The sequence below is a fragment of the Coenobita brevimanus genome, chromosome 52 (genome assembly GCF_032717465.1).
Source record: "Coenobita brevimanus isolate Jiangsu-jjx chromosome 52, ASM3271746v2, whole genome shotgun sequence".
Lineage (NCBI taxonomy): Eukaryota > Metazoa > Arthropoda > Malacostraca > Decapoda > Coenobitidae > Coenobita > Coenobita brevimanus.
In genome coordinates, this window is record NC_137005.1 from 32,636,665 (window position 1) to 32,654,871 (window position 18,207).

The following is an 18,207-nucleotide window of genomic DNA, read 5'->3' on the forward strand; positions in this document are numbered from 1 at the left end:
ATATATATATAATCCAATTGCACGTCTGCACCCCTTTATCCTTTCTTTTCCTTCACATTGTTTATAAAGCCTTAGGCCGTATTAACATTCATACGCCATAATCTGCCATTCTGTTTACCTCCTTATCTCTGCATCCTTACCTTGTTCCGACTTTCATATTTTTATCACAGTGTTTCACTAACATTATCATTCCCTAAACGTGAATTATTACATATTTATGTTTCTTGCCTACCATTTGTTCTTTCCCTTCTTTGTTTCACCCTTACTTATTTCAGTTCTATCTGCAGCCTCTCCATCACCCTTTCACTCACCCTATTTCTTTTTTTCTTTTTTTCTTTTTTTTTTTATGTGAGGAAGAAGGAACCAAAGGCCATGAGCCCGCAGTGACAGTTCCCTCCAAGAGAAAAACAAAATACAACAGAGACCCAAATTCAAGATCCGATCATTTTGAGATGCCTGGACACACTACGTTTGAAAGACTGGAGATCATAGGCAGGAGGAAATACAGACAGAGGGAGACAGTTCCAGAGCTGACCTGTTGCATAAATGAAAGACTGGGAGTAACGGTTAACTCTTGCATTAGAGAGTTGGACAGAAAAGGGATGAGAGTTTGCTGCCAGACGGGTGCTACGCGCCCGTCGTAGAGGTGGAGGAATGCAAGCAGACAGTTCAGAGGAGCAGTGACCATTAAAGTAGCGATAGAAAAGAGATAAAGATGCAACAGTGCGGCGAAGAGACAGAGGTTGAAGGGAGTCAGTAAGAGGAGGAGAGTTAATGAGACGAAAAGCCTTTGACTCCACCCTATTGAGAAGAGCTGTATGTGGGGAGCCTCCCCACACATGAGAGTTGTACTCCACACAGGGGCGGATAAAACCCCTGTATAAAGTCAACAATTGTGCAGGGGTAAAGAAAGAGCGGAGTCGGCTTAGCACACCCAATCTCTTGGAAGCAGATTTTACAAGAGATGTAATATGATCTTTCCAAGATAAGTCCCGAGTAAATGAAACCCCAAGCATGTTCAAGGATGATGCAGGATTAATCTGAATATTATTAAACATTAGTGGGTATACCTGTGGAAGATTTTGTCGGGTTGATAGGTGTAAGAACTGAGTCTTAGATGCATTAAAGACAACCATATTATTTTTACCCCAGTCAGAGATATGAGCCAAGTCAGACATTAGGTGTGCCATAGCCTCATCCCTTGTTTCTTGAAGTAACTGTTGAGATGGGCGTTGCGGGAACCGAATGGAAAGGTGAAGGGTGGAGTCATCAGCGTATGAGTGGATAGGGTTAGGTGTACAGCTTAAAAGATCATTGATGAATGAAAGGAAGAGAGTTGGTGATAGGACAGAGCCCTGAGGCACACCACTGTTGATAGATCTAGGAGAAGAACGATGGCCGTCTACGACAGCGGCTATAGAACGACCAGAAAGGAAGCTAGCGGTGAAGGCACAGATAGAAGGATAGAAACCGTAGGAGGGCAGTTTGGAAATTAAAGATTTATGCCAGACTCGATCGAAAGCCTTTGAGATGTCAAGTGCAATGGCAAAGCTTTCGCCAAAGTCCCGAAAGGAGGATGACCAGGAGTCTGAAAGGTAGGTGAGAAGATCGCCAGTGGAGCGTCCCTGACGGAACCCATACTGACAATCGGAAAGAAGGTTGTGATAGGAAAGATGCCTTAAAATTTTTTTATTAAGAATTGACTCGAAAACTTTTGAAATACAGGACGTTAAAGCAATTGGACGATAGTTGGAGGGTTGGGAGTGGTCACCCTTCTTTGGGACTGGCTGAATGAGAGCAAACTTCCAGCCAGAAGGAAAGGTACAAGTTGACAGACAAAGGCGAAATAGTTTGCCTAGGCAGGGTGTAAGCACAGAAGCACAGTTTTTGAGAACAACAGGAGGGACCCCATCAGGCCCATATGCCTTGTTAGTATTGAGGCCAGTAATGGCAGAAAATACATCAACTGAAGAAATTTTAATGTCAGCCATGAGGAAGTCAGAGGGGGGAAGTGATGGAGGAACAGCACCGGAATCGTCTAAGGTGGAATTGGAGGAGAAAGTCTGTGCGAAGAGATCTGCTTTATCAGTAGAAGAAATAGCTACAGAACCATCAGAGTAGAAAAGAGGAGGGAAGGATGATGAGGTAAAGTTGTTAGAAAGATTTTTGGCAAGGTGCCAGAAGGAGCGGGAAGAATTCGAGTTGGAGAGTTGAGAGCATTTAGTATGGATGAAATTATTTTTAGTAAAGCGAAGAACAGACTTAGCACGATTCCGGGCAGAAACGTAAAGATTATGTGATTCAGGGGTGGGTGGGTTGCACAGTTTATTTTCCATTTTCTTTTTCTCTCTTCTCTAGCCCTGTTCCAACCGTACGAATTATATTCAGTTCTACCTGCCCCTTTGCGTCAATTTTCAAGCATTTTCTATTCCCTACTCTCCACTTTAACCCTACCTTCATCGTCACTCTCCTGATACACTTCCAACATGTATTTTTTTGTTGTCATCCCATCATCACCCTCCTATATACCCTGTAGGAATTTTTAACATTTTCTCATCCACCTTTCTTATTTTCACTCTTTCCTCACTCGCCTCCAAACCTCTTATTTTCACCACAGTCACACCTTTACCCTCTTCATCATTTCTTAAGTTTTCTATTTTACATTTCCCTTCCACCCGTGTACATCCTTTCCCTCTGTTGTAACCCTCCTTCAGCCTTATTGTTTTGACTGTAATCTTTAAGTCACTCCCCTCTCACGCATATAATATTATATTCCTCTAAAGTTTATCGTTCTCCTACTTCCTTCTCCTTCCTTTCTTACCCCGTTTCTTCCTTCCTATTTTTACTACAGTTCTACCCACACTCTCTTCACCACTTAATATTACCTATTTCACATTTTACCTTATCGTGTTCATCATAATCTATTCCTTGCATCATTATTCGGACAGTATCTTCTTTTCCACACTTTTCTTCCACCCTGCCTTCTTTCCTTTCCCTTATGCCCTGCATTCTCTTCATAGCATTCTCTGTTCCACTGTTTCCTTTCCATTATTGCACACTACAACCTTTGTCCTTTCACAGTAGGCCTATTCGCACTCTCTCCATCTCTCTCTCAAAGTATTTTCTACTCCACATTTACTCATTCCTCCCTATATACTCTCTCTCTCTCTCTCTCTCTCTCTCTCTCTCTATGTATATTTATAGATAGATAGATAGATAGATAGATATAGATATAGATATAGATATATATGTATGTATGTATATATGAATGGATAGCCCCATAAAATCATTTTATTTTTCCACCGCTCACTCCCTGAATTTCTTCCATTTTAGAAAAGTAACCGAACAAAATGTGGCTCCGATTGAGCAAGTATAGGCCTAAAAGTATACTCAAGAACCTCGAAGTAGGACAATTATGATAACGCAATGTAAACTGAAAAATTCTCATTTTTATTTGACATCAGGAACATAAGAATTTGAAAAGAGCATGAGCGGCACCACGGGTGGTCCAGCGGGGGCCTGCCGCCATTTTTCACCCGCCACCCTAGAATTTCTGAGATGTATGTAGCTTCTAAGATTGGACTACTTTGGCTCGTTTTTGACTATTTTAATGCTAAAAATTTAAAGGTTCTTCCTCCTCAGTTCGAAAATTCTTGGCGCCGCCCGTGGGAAAGAGAGAGAAAAAAATGTTTTTGTTACAACCTTCTACACAAGTTTCCCCGCAATTGTGGACAATGTGGTGTCCGAGAATCTCTTCCTTTGATCGTGGATTACTTGAAGGAGGAACTAGTAGTGCTCTGGGTTCTTTGTCAGAGTCCGTTGTACTCCTGGACCAAAGCAACGGCCAGCTCCGGGGTGTAGTTGACCATATGTAGCTCCTGAACAACTTCCTGGATCATTGTTAAGGTATGAATCAGGAATTTGCAGGATTTTGATGAAGCTCTTCATTCTGCAGGGACGAATCCCGAGAGGGTCTTTCCGGGAATCTCTGACGGGATCATGTAGATTCTTATCGGCACTTCCTCCTCTTCTTTCTCATGCTCCATTGCTTGGAGCATGGCTGTTTTCTCCACTGCTTCCACTCTTGGGTCGAAGAACGCGAGAGTTACGAGTTGCTCACTCAAGTACCACAAGTGTCAATGCAGTTCTTTCAATGTCCTTTTGGCTGAGGGAATGTAATGTCAAGGCACTAAGATATCATAATACACTTCATAATAGCTAGTAATATATATGTTGTTAATATGTAATATGGAGGTTTGAGAGAGCTGGAGGAAACAGCAGTAGGTTTTCTAGCTAGGGAATGTCGCACACAGTGCAACGTGACGTCATGGAAAGCAACACCACACACCTAATGGAAATCACCACAAATTCATACACATGCCCACACACATGACCCAACAAGTCATATACAGTGGAAACTGGAGAGACAGGTCAGAAGGGATAGGAACACAATAGGAAACAAGAGCGGAATGGTGGAAAAGGCAGTAGAGGGCATGGCATTAGCTCGCATAAACCGCTCTCACCTTAGTAGGCCTATTGCTCTTATCAAGATAACTCCCTTTGAAAATAAAACTACAATCAAACCCACAGACTCATATTTATCTTTCTCCTGCCATCTACAACAAGACCAACTTCAAAATTCTCTCCTCTTACAACCCTATAATCTAACATTTTTGGAAAGGCCTCACGTACAGCTACAAGATTTTTGGTGGCAACGGTGTTATAAAAAAATAAAAATCCCGTACCTGTAGCCGAGACATTTCCAAAATGTTACAATATAGGCTTGTAACAGAGAGAATTTTCAAGTTCATTTTGCCGTGGATGGCAGGAGAAAGATAAAGATGAGTCTGGGGTTTGATTGGAGTTTTATTGTCAAAGGGAGTTATTTTGACAATAGGAGTACTAAGGTGAGGGCAGTTTATGCTAGCTAATGCCGTGTCCTCTACTCCTGCCTTTTCCACCGTGCCTCTCCTGCTTCCTATCGTATCCCAACCCCTTCTGACCTGTCTCTCCAATTTCCCCTGTATATGACTGGTTGGGTCACGTATGTGGGCATGTGTATGAATATGTGGTGATTTCCATCAGGTGTGTGGTGTGGCTTTCCATGACGTCACGTTGCGCTGTGTGCGACATTCCCTAGCTAGAATTCCCACTACTGTTTCCTACAGCTCTCTGGAATTTAGGCACGACTTTCCTCAAACCTCCATATTACACAATTATTAACAGCATTCATGTCACTAGCTATTATGTAGTGTTTTATGATATCTTAATACCTTGACAGGAAAACTTGTAAAGTATCTGTAGCAGGTTCAAGTCCGTCAAAGGAGCCTTAGTGGCGAAACGGGATTTGAACCAAGGCTTCACATAGAAGAAAGTTCCAAATTTGCAGAATTGTTTCAGGCCTTAAAGCTGGTTTGCAGAAATTTTGAATCCTGTATCTCGAAACATGAAGATCTCTAAGGTGTAGAGGAGATGAGCCATGAACTCTGCACAGTGGAAGCCTCCAGGCTTCTGGAAGTAGGGTCCAAAGGGAAACTTCACCCCAGTAAACTGAAGAGAGAGCTGCAACAATTCTTGATAATCATCACGAAGCTGCAGAATGTCCAGCTGTTGTGAGTGGAATGTGATGAGTTCTTGCTTTCGTTCCTGGATGGTTGCAAGAACTTCTTCGTCCTTCACACCAGCCTTGAAGTCTGTGAAGATGATAATTATGGGGCCATTATTCCAGGAACCTCTTGGAGATTTGAATGTTCGAAGCATTTGACAGGCCCATCATGGTACTGATGGCTTCTTGCAGCAAGATCTCCAAGATGTGGTGCTGACAAGAAAAGAAAAGAAGGTCCTGGTCCAAGGCCCTTGAGAACGAGTAGCAGACTCCACTACAGAGACCGATGTTGCTGGCTGCTGTGTCGAAGCTGAGTGTTTTCATGTGTTCCTTGACTTTCCAGTCATTCACTGTTTCCAGCAACTTGATGGCAATGGTCTTTTTTTGACTATTAGGAAGTGATGGCACAGCTAGCAACTGGTTAACTCCTGATCTAGATACAGTGATTGGAAGTCAATCTACTTTCTCAATCCCCGTGAGATCTTCCATCAGCCTCGTTTTAATATGAAGTGTTAGAGACTTCTCTGAATGGAACTGTTCTTTCAGATCTCGAGTGCATTGTTCCTGAAACATCTTCCAATGTCTTTGAATGGAGGAGTGGCTCACATTGTACTCAATAACGCTGTGCCCAATTCTGTGGAAAACTCCTGCGATTGTAAGAACTCCTTTTTGGTCACTCATCTTCGTTTTATCTATTGTTGCCAAACCATGAGGGATGAGGATATTTTTCTTCCATTTTGGTTGAGAACCTGCCTCTCCAATAGCACCGGGTGGCTGAATGTCACTGTCGGTATCATTGCTACTTGAAGATCAGGACGTCTCAAGAACAACATCCCAGGGGTACCTGGATTTCTCCTTTCAGTTTTTTTGTTCTCCTGTTTGCAGCTGCTGCCTTTCTCTCCGCCATTTCCTTGTCCTTCTGCACCATCATGCAGTCCAACCCAGACATACAGCCAGGATAACCAGGTTCTCTCTAAAGATGAAAGAACTTACGATCTGCAACATTGTCGATCCGTCTCTGTATTCTAATGAGCAGTATCAAAAGGTCTTCCACTTCTGCCACAAACTTTTGCTCATTCTTCAGCTGTCTCACATTGACGATGCCTGTTTTTCTTCAGGTGCTCCCACACTCCTATGTATTCAGGGAAAGTTCCGCATTACCCACCTCTCGAAGCACTGGTGTGAGATGGGTGAATGTGAAGTGGCAGCCAGACCTCATGTGTCTGGTAACTGTGAGTGCAAAGGAGGGGGAGGTGGGGGATTGGGGACAGAGGAGGGTTTGGTGATAGGCTGAAATCAAGTGTAAGTTTGCAGTGTGTGACTTGGATGGTGGGTTTGAATTAATTTCGTAAGGATAGATGACAGTATGATGCTATCATTGTATTTAAAAAATTACGTAGATATATGTAGAGTTAGTGTTGTCAGGAAAGTTTTGGAAGTTTGCTGGGTTCGGACAGAGGCTTGAATGCTTTTATTCCCTATCGACTTTAACCCGAGGCGTCCCATCGACGTATGGGTATGTCGCAACGTTTTGTCATAGCTAGTCCCATCGACATACCATTACGTCACGGAATTGCAAGGTTCATAATTTGCACAATTTTCAATTTTCGCGCATGATTTTTGGTACATATACACGGAACTACTTCCTCTACAAGTTGCCAGCAGGGACAATGCCTTACCCCACATGACCTCCCCCCCCCACACGCCATTGTCTCGGCAATTCACCTGTTATCAGTGACCTGGCCAATAAAGACAGTCAAGGCCAGAGTGATTCCCCAATTGATGACAATGTGGAGGACAAAGTTTATATAGCATTAGAGGAAGAAACAGTCAGAAATGATGATCAGGTAATGTCGCCAAAAATGGTCAGGTATGTTGATGTGTTAGTGAGTGAAACAATGGTCATATTGCTTATATTACGAAAACCAATATACTTTCATACTACATATAAATTCGTACCAAATAACTAAATAAATACTGTTTATGAGTTGTGTGGAATAGTTACCCTCCCATAGAACTCGTTTTCTTTGGAGCCAACCTGACAGAAAACACAGTAAGGTTAGGAGTATTGCTAGCTTTATCGAGTATTTTAAACCTCAGGTGAGCGATTTCTCTATGAATTTTCGATGTTTCTCACCAAAAGCGGAGGTTTCAGCCACAAAATTTTTTTTCCAAAATTGGTCGGGATTGGGGGGAGTCAGTGGTGGAAAATCGGTCGGGACGTGACGGATTAACATGAGACATTACCCCACGAGATATTCATAACGATATAACATATATTTATATTTTGTGTTGAAAAGAGCGATTCTGTGTGTATATATATATATATATATATATATATATATATATATATATATATATATATATATATATGCAGTAAGGAAGAGATGGGCAGAGTATTTTGAAAGAGTGTTAAATGTAGAGGAGGAAAGGGTGGCTGAGATTGTGGCGGATGGAAGGGTGCAAGGAATAAATGTGTTGGGAGAGTTAAATGATTCTTTGATCACGAAGGAGGAAGTGGAGAAGGCAGTAAAGGAGATGAAAACAGGGAAAGCTGCAGGTGTAGATGGGTGTGCTGTGGAATGCCTGAAGGGTGGTGGAGTGACTATTGTTGACTAGTTAGTAAGATTATTGAATGTGTGCTTTGAGAAAGGTATGGTGCCAATTGACTGGGCAAGTGCTTGTGTGGTCCCGTTGTATAAAGGCAAGGGTGATAAGTATGAATGTACTAGCTTTAGGGGTATAAGTCTGTTGAGTGTTGTAGGTAAGGTGTATGGTAGAGTGTTAATTATGAGAGTTAGAGAGGGTACAGAGGGAGTGACTGGTGATGAGCAGTGTGGCTTTAGGAGAGGGAGGGGATGCGTTGATCAGGTGTTTGCTGTGAGACAAGTGTGTGAAAAGTATTTAGCAAAAGGCAAGGATGTGTTTTGGGCATTTATGGATTTAGAGAAAGCGTATGATAGAATTGATAGGGAGGCTTTGTGGACTGTTTTAAGATTGTATGGACTTCATGGTAGGTTACTAAAAGGGGTGAAAAGTTTTTATGTAAATAGTAGAGCGTGTGTAAGAGTGGGAAATGCTGTGAGTGATTGGTTTCCCGTGAGAGTGGGGCTGCGACAGGGATGTGTGATGTAGCCATGGTTGTTTAATATTTACATGGATGGTGTTGTAAGGGAGGTGAATGCAAGAGTTTTAGGTGGAGGTCTGAGTCTGGTGAATGTTGATGGTGGAGAGTGGAATCTGAAGCAGCTGCTGTTTGCAGATGATACTGCACTGGTGACTGATTCAGAGGAGAGATTGAGACAGTTGGTAGAGGAGTTTGGAAGGGTGTGTGAAAGGAGGAAATTGAAAGTAAATGAGAATAAGAGTAAAGTGATGAAGTGTACGAGGTTGATAGATGGTAGGGGGATGAATATATTTTTGAATGGTGAGTTGCTTGAGGAGGTAGATTGTTTTAAATATCTAGGGTCACATGTTGCTGTGGATGGAAGAATAGATGCAGAAGTGAAGTTTAGAATAAATGAAGTAGGAAAGGTGCTCGGAGGAATGAAAAAAGTGTTTAAATGTTGTTCGCTTAGAATGGATGTAAAGAGAAGGCTGTATGAGGGTGTTGTGGTATCGACTGCGTTATATGGGGCTGAAACATGGAATATGGGTGTAGCAGAGAGGAAAAGTTTGAATGTAATGGAGATGAGGTGTCTGAGGAGTATGTGTGGAGTGACGCGTATGAATCGGGTGCGAAATGATGAAGTGCGAAGGCGAACTGGAGTTGTTCGGGAGATGGCTGGTGGAGTTGAGCAGAGGGTGTTGCGATGGTTTGGGCATATGGAGAGAATGGATAATGAGCGATTGGTGAAAAAGATAACTAGATCTGATGTGAGAGGTGTAAGGCTGAGAGGAAGACCATGAATAGGATGGATGGACAGTGTGAAGAGAGCGTTGGATGCGAGAGGGATGTCTGTTGAGCAAGAAAGAGTGACTGTGCGTGACGGAAATAAATGGAGAGAAATTGTGAATGAATAAGCGATGACGCAACCCTGAGGGGATATTCTCCCGGATTTGGTCTGATCAGCTAGTCAGGTCAGGTGCGGGTAAGGGGATGGGTCTGTTATGATGTGGCAGGGGTAAACCAGTTCTGCTGTCGGGCCCTGCTGCGGATGTCACTGATTGCATTGCGCAGTTGACCCTTGTGCGGTGTGGTGCGGTGAGGATCTGTCCGTTCTCCCCTTTGGGGCAAAGATGCGAATGAATGTGTTTGAATGGATGAGTAAATGGGGAGTGTGTCGTCCTATCTCGGCTACCTCCCTTTCCTTGGGGGAAACAGCCTAGGTATATATATATATATATATATATCTTTAAAAACATTTATCCTCTGTCATCCCACTATAACCATCCGCCTGGAAACATTTTCAGTGTTATTATGGTAATTATCTCGAACTTAGAGTCTAGGGTAGTGTGTGATAATAATAATAATAATAATAATAATTATAATAATAATAATAATAATAATAATAATAATAAACAATCTGAAAGAGCTATTAACAGACTTTTCGTTTTCTTTTAGACAGAATGACATGGGAAGTCCTAATTATAAGATCAGTCTCTGTAACTGTCATTCCTATCGAAGATTACAAAACAAAGGCAAAGAAGCATACCTTTGACGGTAAACAGGTATTTACAGTAATGTAGACAGATTCATAGAACAGGGTGATACCATGCAAACAATATATCGCTTTTGCACTTTGAGAATACTTTGGATGCATTATCATTGACTAATGATACTGTGACGTTAGCAACTCTCCAAACCCTCCCACCCTTAGCCACCCTCCCTCTCACTCACAGTTACCAGACATGTACATGTGGGATCTGCCTACTGCTTTGTGATCATTTGTCGACCACCAGTGCTCCGAACAGTGGGTAATGTGGAACTTTCCCTGACTGCATGCTGAAGTGGATGAAGTGGCATTGTCCCATGTGACTTTCAACGCTGAGATGGCATCCAGGGTTGCTTCATGCTTGGTCATCTTGATGTCCTTAAGACAAACGAGCAGTTGGAGAGGGCATCGCCTTTAGAGGGGAGCTTTGGCCCTCCAACATATGGGGCACTGCATTTTGGCAGAAATAATTCACGCTTTGGCCATATAGTCGTCATCCTTCACCTGCAGATGATAAAAAGCTTTATTTTATCAATTTTCAGTAAAGCTGGGCTTTAAGCATACCCTAAATAAAGAGATATCACACTGAAACTTTCAGTAGACTTTTTCTTTATCCAATATCAGTTCGAATTAGGGAGTGGGAGCAAAGCTGTCGAAAAAAGAAGCTTCCTCATATACTGCAGGCCACCCTAATATTTATCTATTTGTCAATCTCTTGCCAGACGCCTTAATCCTGTAACGGGTGGCCACTAACAAATCGCTTCCATGTCGCCCGGTTCCCCGCCATTTCACAGCCCTTCTCCCAGCTCACACACCCCTCTCTCATATACCTCTTCACTCCATCCCTCCATCTCATCCTTGGCCACCCCTCCCTCTCCCTCCTCCACCTCACTCACAAAAACTCTCCCCATTAGTCTCTCATTCTCCATCCTCTCCACATGGCGGAACTACCTCAGTGTATCTCCTAACGATTTCTAGCACTTTCACAACCACACCACAACACTCCTTCACTTCCTTCTTTGTCAGTCTGTCTCTCCATGTAACTCCACATGCTCCTCTCAGATAACTCGTTTCCACTGCTCTCACTCTTGACTCGTGTCCTTCCAAAAAAGTCCTAGCTTCACTTCCTTACGTTAGAGTTGGTACACAATACTGTCATGCAGTGACTTTTTTTACTTCGATACCCACTTCCCTGTTTCTTATCATTGCTTTCAAAAAGCCAGCAACCTTTCTTCCCTGTTGTACCCTTTCAAGCACTTCACCCTCCAAACTTCCATCCTTACTAATCACACTACCCAACTACTTATTATGCATTTCCATTTTCCATATCCTCATCATCCAACATCACTGTACATCCAGTGACTTCATTTCTCTCGAAGACCATAACTTTACTGCTTCCTACAATCACCTTTAGATTCCGTTTCTTACTCTTCCAAACGCATTCACCAAGGCTTGCAGTTCCCTTTCGTCTTCACTTAACAATACAGTATCATCAGCAAATCAAGTACAGGGAGTTTCCAAACGTTGCCCTCTCCCATTAGATCCGCTCCAGCATCCACTGCCCTACCTTGTATTTCTTTTATAACCCCATCCATATACAGATTGAATAACCATGGAGACATGACACACCTGTTTCTATCTAACATTCAGACAGAAAAATTCACTCAGTTCACTATCTACACGTATTGCACCCTTAGCCCCTTCATACATACCCTTCACGGCATTGAACAACTTCCCATTTACTCCATATATTCTTCATATTTTCCATAATCCTTGTCTATCCACCCTGTCATACGCCTTCTCCATATCCATGAAGGCAGCACACAACTTCTTCCATTTACTAGAAACTTTTCCACTAAAGTCCTAAAGAATGAATATCTGACCTACACAACTGCTTCCCATCCTAAAACCTCCCTGTTCTTCATCATCTAATTCCTCCGTTATCACCTTAACTATTTCAATAAGTATCCTACCATACATTTTTCTTATTAGAGTAAAAAGACAGATGATCCCATGATTACCACACACTTCTTTACATATCTCCTAGCTCCAGCACTGCTCCATTCCCATTTCATTCCATCCTCGTTTTCTCCTGCCCCTTCTCTCCTCCCCCTCACCCCCGATTTCTCCTTTCCTTTCCCTCTTATAAAAGATCGACCCAGCTTTTTGCAGTAACCGACATTAATGCACGATGCCCTTTGAGACCCTGGTTGATGCCCCACACCATTTCTGCCATTTTTCACGACGCTCTTTTGCAACTAACATATGTACCTAATCAGAGTCGTGGCAGTAGAGGAAAGAATTCATAACTTTTTTCTTCCCAGAGAATGTCCGGGAAATTTACAGAACACAGTCCATGTAGGATTCTTTCTCTTTTTAAAGGTGGTTTGTTCGAGATAAATAAATGACAAAAAAGTGGGCCAAAAAAAAAAAAAAGGGTAAAACTCGTTGTGAAAGGATGTGTTAGCGTGTTTACCCTAAGAGGATGGTACGCATATAAAACTGAGAGCAATTTCGTGTTGGTTGATAAACTGTCCTTTAGACAGTGCGAATGCGGGGACAGTGATTGTGTCAGTTGTGGTTATATGTGTATTTGTGTATACCGAGGTGCGTACGTGTGAAGGAGTTGGTATGTGTGTGTGTGTGTGTGTGTGTGTGTGTGTGTGTGTGTGTGTGTGTGTGTGTGTGTGTGTGTGTGTGTGTGTGTGTGTGTGTGTGTGTGTGTGTGTGTGTGTGTGTGTGTGTGTGTGTGTGTGTGTGTGTGTTTGTGTAATTCATGTGAGAGATTTGTGTTAATATACCTATTGACCGACGGTGCATATGCTTACTGAAAATATTTACAATGCATGACTCACGCGCGTGCGTGCGTCCGTGCATGTGTGTGTGTGTGTGTGTGTGTGTGTGTGTGTGTGTGTGTGTGTGTGTGTGTGTGTGTGTGTGTGTGCGCGTGTGTGTGTAGCTTAAAGGATGTGGCAACGCGTAATACCGTCCGCAGCAGTATTACAAAGAATTCTGTCAATGCCTATCGCTTGATCCAAACAACAATGCAACAAACATAGACATAGAGTGGATAAACATTAAGACACTGCTCGAAAGCACTGCAGAAGAAACGCTTTGCCTTTCGCCGCCATAAAGACTGTTTGATGGAAATGCTAAGGGCATAATTATATGTCCTTCTTGCAATGAAGACTAGAGCACATAACAACTGGTTGGCTCATCATAGCTCCTTAACCCCAAAAGTGAATTCCAGGATCTCAGAAGTGAAACCCCCAAAGAACTACGTGATATGGAAAACAAAAGGTTGACTGAACGAGCAAGAGCTGCAAAGACTGTCTAGTATTAATGACCAACTTGGGTTCTACAAACCCATTAAAGCTATCTATGGGCCAACTAAACACAACATAAACCTTGTTCGATCAGCCAAATGAGAGCTCCTGTAAAACATGCAAGCATTCCCAAAAAGGTGGGCACAACAATTTAACACCTTACTGAATCAAGGAAATCCGGTGGAGCATAATATCCCTGAAAACATCCCAAATACCCCTCAAGCGGCAGATCTTGATGCCCCACCTACACTTGCAGAAACTGTTCAGGCCATCCGATCTCTAAAAAATAACAAAAGCCCTGGTCCTGATGGCATACCATCTGAACTGATCAAAGAGGGTGGCCAGTTACTTCACCAGTACCTCTATAATCTCATACTGACTATCTGGAACCAAGAACAAATTCCATCTGAATAGCTTAGCTCTGATACTGTAACCATCTACAAGAAGACCGCTCCAAGCGGATCGCTCCAATTGCGACAACAGGAAAGGCGTCTCCCTCTTTGTGAATGCTAGAGTACTAACCAAGATAATGTTATTCAGACTGACAAAACATTTGACTGAGTCGACACCCTCTGAAACACAATGTGGATTTCAAAAGGAACGATGTACCTGTGATATGATCTTTGTTGCCTGAGAGATACAAGAGAAATGCCACGAGCAGAACCGTGACTTGTATATTGCATTCATCGATCTTGCAAAAGCATTTGACACTGTTAAGAGAGAATTCTTCTCTAATGGCCTTTCAAAATTTGGAGTTCCAAACAAATTTCTTACCATACAGAAGAGTCTGCATGACAACATGAATGCTGATGTGTCCGTGGGTTCGAGCAAATCCGAACCCTTCAATGTGGACGCGGGAATAAAGCATGGATGTGTCCTGGCTCTTGTTATATTCAACATTTAACTGCAGTCATCCTTGTAATTCACCAGCAAATGAACCCTGATTATGGAATAATAAAACCATTTCCGTCCAGACAGTAACTTATTTATTCTCAGACGTCTTCGAGCACAGTCAAAGAGTGAAACAGCCCATTTCCTAGAGATGCAATATGCTGATGACTGTGCTATCCTTACACATACCCCAGACGCCCTACGACAGTCTCTCACCATCATTTCCAACATATACCATGCAAAGGGTCTCCGAATACAAGTCAATAAAACAGAAATGATATCTCAGAGAAACAGTGCAGCAGAGCCTCTTGTTGAAATGGCGATAATATAAAACAGGTCTAGATTTTTACCTACCTTGGATGTGTGCACACAGATAAACGTAACACTGGTGCAGAAGTCCTTACACTAATCAATCATGCCTCAGTCTCTTTGGGCATCTCAGATCCAGTCTTTGAAAACACAAACTCGAGAATCGAGACAAAGGTATAAGTTTATACAGCTGCATGCCTCTCCACCCTCTTATATGGTGGTGAATCCTAGACTACTTCCCAGCGTTACATCAAAAAGCTTGAGTTTTTTCACATCTGATGCTTACAGCGCATCCTAGGATTCATATGGGAGGATAAAGCCCTTCACTCACAAGTTCTTCATCGGGAAAAGTCAAACTGCATAGAAACCATGCTGGCTGGGAAAAAAAAAAAAAAAAAAAAACTCAGATGGGTTGGACATGTGCTCCGCATGCCTGAGCACCGTCTTCCCCGCAAGGTTCAATAAGGCCAACTCCCTGCAGAATGTTGCAATCCAAGGGACAGAAGAAGAAATATAAGAATCATATTAGGACAACCCTGAAGTATTGCAACATCATACCAAAGATCTTAAAACCAATGTCCCTGACGGAAAACAATGGCGAGCCCTCTGCAGTGAAGGAACCATTAATCTAGAAGAAGCTAGGAACCTGGCCAGAGAAGACCGTAGACAATGGAGGCACAACCAAAACAGAGCTCTTCCAGCAAACCCTGACTTGACATGCCAACTGTGTGGCAAAGTTTGCTGATCCACAATTGGTTTGCACATTCACACACGTTGGCATCAAAGACTGAGTATAGCAGCATTCGCCTCTTGTTAGCTTTAACTTAGCAAGTAATGTGTGTGTGTGTGTGTGTGTGTGTGTGTGTGTGTGTGTGTGACCATACCTTTGAAAGATAGTATATATGCATGTGGGAAAGTGTATGTGCGTCAGCTGCAAGCGTTCGATGTTCCAAGGCGATCATTCTGACCAGTTTATCGTTAGACGGTACTGCAGATTCCAGACTCCCGTCAGCATCTTGTTTAGCTGTTTATTTGTCGTTTTGCAGATTAATTTTCCCAGGTATGTAATTTGTATATACTTTTAATCGACATAGATTTACAGAAAGAACATACTAGACTTTATCAACCAATCAGATACGAAAAAAATACCGGTAGGGAAGAAGTGGTAAAGACCCTACATAACTGACAAGAATACTGATCCTGAACACTTGGGTCCTCATTTACTAAGTATTTTAACCAGTGTGAAGGATAAACACAGCAGCTCATCAATATCAGTAATTGTTTTGTTTCTATTTTCCACTTTAATATTTACCCAAGTTTGGTTGTGAAGTGTTTGGTGGCTGTATGAATGAAAATCCAAATATATACAAAGAATTATATGCACAACTTAAGCTCTTGAATGTATGTAAATGTAATATCTAATTTTACATAATTCCTATTTAGGAGTCAACCACATCCCTGCAATATTTATGTGGGTCAGGTCCGACTAATAATTTTAGGTTGTGCTACTCCTACTGTAACGATACATTAATAGCCTCCTAGATAACGTATAGGCAGATAACTCATTCAGTGCGATGATATCTCTTTTCTTCTATAGTACCACTGTCAAATAATTTTAATCGTTTATGAGACATCTAGTAATGGAAGGGTTAGAAATACTCTCCAGTAAACCTTTTGTGCTCGCAGGAATACATAGACGACGATGTTGAGTATTTCGAAAAGTTAATGAAGGGAGCAGCTAAGTTAATGAAGGGAACAGCAGTTATGTTCTGACAACAATTGTGTGAACATTTTAACTTTTCAGCCTGAGAAGATGGTCCTAGGCTTAACACAGTCACCTAGCGGTAACTGGAAAAGCTATTCCTTACCTGATGCAGTTAATTAAGATTGTTTTTAAATTCTTTTCGTGGAACGTCATCGCCTCAACTGACGGTGTGCTTGGAGAAATTCTTACAAAGTAAAATTCACCTGTGGTGTCGATAATGGTCTAATGGGTTAAGATCCAAAATTATTTTAAGTCCGAAGGTTGGTTTACTGTTCATGTAATGCCGTTCCGCGGCTAGTGATTAGACAATTTTGCCTTCAATTTCTTGACTAAGTAACTTAATTCTGGTCCCGTACGTTCCAGGTGAGGCAACGATTGGCTGAATGATCTATATAGATGGAAAGAAAGATGGTGTGTTGAGTGCCGATTGATCTTTACTGAGTACTACCTGAATAGGGACATGAATCTGTAAGATTTTTTTTTTTTCGATAACATTCATAACAAGGAAGCTGCACCCCTTCATTCTAATGACGTCTTTTAGTCATTTTAATCAGCCCTTCACCAAACATATTTATTCAGCTGAAATAGTAAAGGAAATATCTAATGCTATATCTTACCCCTTCATTTCTTAACGTCTGTCTTATCTTGAATTCAATCGTCCGAAGACAGCAAAGGTATAATAAAAAAAAGATGTCATGGTACTGAACGGGTTACGAATAACTAAAGTGTAGTAAGGTGTGACATGGGAGAAGGATTCCTTACTAAGCAAGAACGGAAATACTTGGAAATCATTTTTTTATCTAATTCTCCCCGGAGAAGCAAACGATATAGGAAGTATTGTCGTCCGTAGGAAGGTGATACTGTATCGTGGAAGGATCTTTGCTGATTAAGCCAAATGTACAATCGGGGATGCTAATATTTTAATGCTTCCGCTTCTCAGAAGTTTCCTGTACATTCGGGCACTGTTCTTCATGTAGCCTAAGTATGAAGTGGATGTAGGTGCCACCTCAGCGTCATCTGAACGTAAACTCGTTCGACTAAAAGTCATAGGTGCCCATATTCCACCTTGCATCATTCTCCTTTCTGAGAAGAGGAAAGAAATAGAGGGACATTTGCATAACCAGGGAACTCAGCCGTTCAATGACATCAGTGCCAACACGTAAATGTGTCACTCTCTTGATACCCTAAGTACGAGAAAACTATGCATGTATAAAAGGAAAGAAGTAAATGACAAACAATTAAATCAATTTAACTTCATGTGGGGATTACAAAAATGTGTGGTAATGAAATTACTCAGTTGATGTGTAATAATCGTAATTATTAAAACATTATTCCTCAACATGAGTTTCCATTCTCAACACTATAAGTACTTTCCTAGCATTATTAATTTTATCAAAATACAATGGAAAAACATGCCGACAGACTACCATCTTCACTACTCACTGACGTTTGATTATTCATTAACAAAATCATTATTCATCAGTATTAACCCTAGACGGGTATCTTTTTTTTTTTTTTTTTTATCACAGTTAACCCAGAAGAAAGTACTTCTGCTTGTTGTGTTGAAATATCCTTTGGTATAACTGTAATTACATCTTTTTTATATATATTTAACTCTAAAAGCAAGAATTTTAAAGCAAGAAATACATTTTTAAA